Here is a 6,247-nt window from a genome sequence, read left to right as displayed (position 1 = left end):
CCTTGTTGAATTTAATTATCAAGATTATGTTGGCCTCATAAAATCAGTTAAAGTATTTCCTCCTTTTCAGTTCTGCTAAAGACTTTATATAAGATTTGTGTTATTTCTCCCTTATTTGGTGAAATTCACCAGCAAAGCCATGTAGGCCTATGTGTGTCATGAACTTTGAAGTTACAGATTCATTTTAATAGATATCAGTTGTTTATAATCTTTTTCCTTTTAATATTTCTGATCCTTATGACTTTTGGTGGGGCCCTTGTAAATGCTTGCGATTTTGTCATTTTTTAATCCAGTCTGATTCTCGTATCATTTAGAACATTTTTTTTAATTCAATGTACTTATTAATATATTTGGGTCTAAATGTACCATAATACATTTGTGTTCTGTTTGCCTTTATTCTTTCTTCTTTTTCTCCCCTTTTTATTAAGCATTTTTTATTTTCCCCCTTCTATTGACTTTGATGTTAGACTCTTTTTTACTATTATTGTTAACATTAGATTTACCAAGGTATTTTTCATTGCTTTTCATTCTTCTCACTCTTTCCTACATATCAGCATTCCATTGGAGATTCCTTAAAGGCTAAATTTTTTGTTACTGAATTTTAGGTAAAGATAATTTCACTGTTGTTTGGCTTCTAATATTTTGATTAAGAAAGCAGATTTTAGTCTAAGCAGTACTCTTTCAAAGGTGATTCTTTTTCTCTGGTTGCTTTTATAATTTTTTGTCCAGTTTTCAGCAGCTTTATTATGATATGCTTAAGTATGGATTTTTCTTTCTTGCATGGGGTTAATTCACAAACTTTGAATCAGTTGCTTGCTCTCAGATAGCTGTGCAAAGATCTCAGCCATTATCCATTCATATAATCCTTCTACCTCTTTCTCTTTCTGCTCTTTCTGGGAAGTTCATTAAATTTATCACAAAACTCTCTTCTCTGTATTTTTATTCTTTCAGTTCTCATTTTATTCTATTTTCTTCTGACCAGTCTTTCACGAATTCTATCGTCAGCTGTGTCTAACTGCTATAAGCCCATCCTTTGCGTTCTTAAATTCAATTAATATATTTTTTGGTTCTCTAACTTCCATTTGGTACTTTTCTGTACTTTCCCAGTTATCTGCTGCAATCTCCATCTTGACTTTTATCTCCTAGGGCTCAGTTAGCATATTTTAAATTTTGTGTTTCTGTTACTTTTAATTCATGTTGCCTTATCTCCTCCACACATGCCTTATTTTGTAATGGACACCAAACTTGAGGTCTTGAACTCCAACTTCTGCCCACCTATGCCTACAGGAGGCCATCAGAAGTATTGCTCAGTTGCTCAGCTACCTCCTACAGAATTCTCAAAAAAATCCAAGGGGGAAGTGATTCCAAACACAGGTTTATCTATCTAGGCATCTTTTCTTTCCAAACTCCTGGCTGCAAATCTTCACTATCTTGTTAGTTTTTTGATGGACTTCAAATTGATTTTTTTGAAATAATTTTGTCCATTTTTTTCTAAGTGTCCTAAGTTGAAGAGTTGGTCCAAATGACCTTACCTGGCATTATTATAAATGGAAATCCCTTGTTACTGAAGCCATTTATATTCTAACTATATAGGAACCTGACTTTTTGTAAGAAAAAAGGTGGCTTGATAAGGGTGAAGATATGTGGGAACTGTGGTAAAACAAAACGAAACAAACTTGTGTAACTTTTTTTTTTTCCTTTAAATTCCACTTGACTTTATGTTCACATAAAATGCTTTTCTTTCTTTTGTGGAGGGTGGCAAAATAGCTCTTACATGCAAAATCTATGCTGCAGTAAAGTCATCTCAATGACAATTAACATTGTTTGAATCAAAAGTAATGTCAAGCTACTTTATACACTTTCAGTACTATCAGAAGTTAAAACAAGAAGTGAATCCTTCATTTCCAAATTTGCACTGGATGTACTTTCCGAACTTACACTATAATTCCAGCAGGATTTTTCGGACCTTGATGAAATTGCAAGGGAAATTTCTATATCTAAAAATATATTTGTGCAATCGTGGAATTTCCAAACTTCAATTGGAAATGATTTGCGATGCAATGACGTTAATTTTTGTCAGTAGAAATACTGTGGACATTTGTTTTCTCTTAAGTGTCTATATAATATTTTTGGTTTTGGCCTCTTGGCCTACAAAGCTGAAAATATTTACCATCTGGCCCTTTATAAGTTTGCTGGTCCACACCCTAATACTTCAAACTGGTAGGTTTTCCCTCATTATGCATTATTACTTAAGTGAAATGAGATGCCCTTTCCTCAATGCATCCTTCATTTTGTTCTCCTCAGAGTTCCTCTCACAAATATATTTATATAGTTTCTAGGCTATATAAAATCTGTAATGTGCAATTTCATCTGATTCTGTAAGACTTTCTCACTTTGAAGAAACAGATTTTCTTTCAGTTATAAATTGATATACACTATAACTCATTCCAAGGCCCTTCCCACCGTCACTGCATTAACGGTGACTCAAGCATGACTACTCTGGTCATATTCAAACACTGTTTGGAAAAGCCTTCACACACACACACACACACACACACACACACAGACAGACAGACAGACACACACACACACACAGTTTCTCACATAGTTTCTTTCCCTTTTGAGTCCAGCAGCCACTGGATTCCACTGCTTCTGTGATATTTCCTAGAGGAGCTACCACAGTCAGCACACTCATACAATTTCTGTCTAGTACAGGTTCTCTGACATGTATTTTAAAGATTTCTTTACAAAGGCTCTCTCTTATCTGGTACAAATATAATTTTTCATTACAGGGAGTTTTCTGACATTTACTGAGATTTACTCTAGCACTTAGTGCTTTCTCACTCAGTACACATATATGATTTCACTCTGTGTGAATTTTGTTACACTTGGAACTGTGACTTGGAAGTGAAGGAAATGCACAATCACTGCATTCATAACGTATACCCCCACTATGAACTTTGATGTGCAATTGTGCTAGTATCTATTGCTGTGTAAATTACCCCCAAACTCAAAACCCACCTATGCCTACAGGAGGCCATCAGAAGTATTGCTCAGCTGCTCAGCTACCTCCTACAGAATTCTCAAAAAAACCCACTTATTACATTTCTGAGGTACAGGAATCTGCAAGGGATTCAGCTCTGCCTGTCAGAAATGTTCCGCTTAGCTTTTTTAGCCTTTCTAAGCTACAACATTTAATATCTTGACAGGAAGACTGGCTATTCTTTCAAACCTCCAATTTCGTAACTCCAGCCCTATGCAATCATTAAAAGCATAGCTGGTTTCTTTTTCCCTTAACATGGCCCTCTGCCTGGGCCAAATGCAGATCCCCAGACTATGCCCTGATACTGCAAAGGAAATCAGGGAGATTTAAAAAAAAAAAAAAAAAAAAAGTTTTTTGATCTTCCACTAACCTCTGAATAGTTCTCCCCTCTGTGAGACTGAAGTCTATTTTAGAGTCAGTCATTTCCATATCACACTGATGCCATTAAAAATATGGCCTTCGAAAATTATCTTGCTTTTATATATTAGATGGTGTAGTTTTACCTGCTGTGACCTACTACATCCCATTGAAAATAGAACCTCTACATCGTTTGTAAGGCAAATATTAAAGTGGTATAAAAATGAAAATGACAACTTTGGAAAATTCAGGATGTATAAAGTTAGAACACTAAAAAACGTTCTACAGTACAAATTACTTTTTCCTCCAATTCCTTGCCCTATTCCCTTTATTATCATTTTCCTCTCTATTTCTTTGATAGAACCCTTTTATTCACAAAAAGGGGAAGAAGGAATTGTAAATACTTGAATTTCTAGGAAATAACATTAAAATTTCCTTACTAACAAGCCCAGATCTCTGCCATTAAAAAGCTTAATTTTAACTAGATTATTACAATGGATGATTATAAAATTGCTCAGTAACTATCAAGCCTACATGATATAGTTATGAGTTTAAATTTGAATACCAAGGCTTTTTCTATGTAATTAACCCTTACCATATGAAATTTTTCTTCTGGAAACTCCATTTTGTCCTCCCTAGATGGAATACAAAAGCACATGACTGGGAATAAATCTGTTACACTTGCACTTCAGAGATTTGTATAGTTGGCTAGCTTCTGGATAGCCTGATTCTTAAAAAGCTCCCACAAGTGATTCTGATGTATGGAAACCATTGCTATAAACAGAAAAACACTCAAAGGCCAGCACATTCTTAAAACTTGAGAAAGGTTATTTTTACTTGAAGGAACTTGTTTGAACTTAAGTATGAATCTATTAGGATTTGCCATTATAAGCTTCATATAGCACTTAAATATAGACTAAAAGCAACCAAAAAGATTTCAGAAGTAGAGACCTACAGTTTGAAGAGATGATCCATTAAATGATGGTCACATACTTCTAGATCCATTATGGACATGATTTTATTTTAGGGTTAGCACTTTAAAGATATTAACCACTTCATTAACCTATACAACTTATTGACATACTTATTATATGATCATGATTAATATATAGTGTGTGGAGATGGCAATTACTGCCCTCAAAAATATTACTTTAAGTTATCCTTAAGAAGAGAAATAAAGCTATGAAAGCAATTCAGTTCTGATGTATAAAATTATATCATCATTCCTACCTTCTAGATGCAACGTTTTAATAATTTATTATGATCTTTCAAAAAACTATTCCACATAGCTCTCATTACTTACAACTAAAAAAAGATGATCCCCTTTGGGAAAAAAGGCAGCATGAACAGCGGGCAACTGTCATCATCCTTCATAAAATTTTACTTTGACCTACATTACTTTGTGTTACTCTATCATACATTATTCCACATGGATAAAACTTGGAAGATCCTAATTCTACTAACCATCTGAGGCAGGGATCAATCAACTCAGCTCTGTGGACCAAATCCAGCCTGCTGCCTTTTTTTTTTTATAAACACAGTTTTATTAGAATGCAGTCGTGTTAATTTATTTCTATATTGTTCTGGTTATTTTTGCACCACAGCAGAGTTGAGTAGTGCCAGAGACTGCATGACCTACAAAGTCTAAGACATCTACTGTCTGTCCTTTCACCAAAAAGTTTGTTCACCATGATCATAATTATCTAAGTGGATTTTAAAGTAACTTACAAGTCATTTTGCAATAAAGAATTGGATAGGGACTTGCCTAGTGACGCAGTGATTAAGAATCCGCCTGCCAATGCAGAGGACACGTTTCAAGCCCTGGTCCGGGAAGATACCACATGCCGTGGAGCAACTAAGCCTACAAAGACATTTATTTGGATAAAATGAAATACCAAGAATCTAGAGATAAGGGAAACTAAGAGCTCCAAATTTGAAACTGATAAGATAGTTTAAAAAATGGTAAAGGGGGGGGGCTTCCCTGGTGGCGCAGTGGTTGAGAGTCTGCCTGCCGATGCAGGGGACACGGGTTTGTGCCCTGGTCCAGGAAGATCCCACATGCCGCGGAGTGGCTAGGCCCGTCAGACATGGCCGCTGAACCTGCGCTTCCGGAGCCTGTGGCCTGAGAGGCCACAACAGTGAAAGGCCCGCATACCGCAAAAAAAAACAAAACAAAAAAAAAAAAAACTGATAAGGACCTAAAAAATACTAAATAGTTAGGACAGAACATTCAGTTCAAGGTCATAAGAAAATGATCTGTGTGTGTGTGTGTGTGTATATAAATAATATATACATTATTGATACTATGTATAGAATAGATAACAGAAAAAAAAGAAAATGATCTGGTGAGTACAGATACATAACTAAAACTAAGTTTGATGAATTAGTAAAGCAATTAGTAAATATATCAATTGCTAATCCAACATCACTTGTGCTGGAATAAGATTTAACACAAAACAGAAATTTGAAAAAATAGGTTTTAACACTAAGGGAATCTTAACTAAGTATCAGATAAACTATTAGAACAAGAAAGCCATTATTAAATAGTTCATAATAAATTTATGAATAAATTTTATGAGGCAAATAAAGCTGAATAGAAAAACTATACTGTGGGAATAAACAAATATTAGGTCGTTTCTAAAGTACAAATTCCTTGACAACTACTTACAGCAGAAGTGCGTATACTGCAGGTCTTGGCACTCTTCTAATGATGAGTAAAAAATAACTAAACCAGAACTGCCAGCACTGCATTAATTTCAAGGTTTATAATTTTATACATTAAACTTAGTTATAACTGAAATCCTACCTTTGACTACCATTGATTAGCTTTTCAAAATCATTCCTACT

The sequence above is a fragment of the Aethalodelphis obliquidens genome, unplaced genomic scaffold (assembly GCF_003676395.1).
Source record: "Aethalodelphis obliquidens isolate GAN/ISIS:26980383/991018 unplaced genomic scaffold, ASM367639v1 scaffold10, whole genome shotgun sequence".
In the NCBI taxonomy this organism is placed as follows: Eukaryota; Metazoa; Chordata; class Mammalia; order Artiodactyla; family Delphinidae; genus Aethalodelphis; species Aethalodelphis obliquidens.
Note: the sequence above shows the minus strand (reverse complement) of the source record.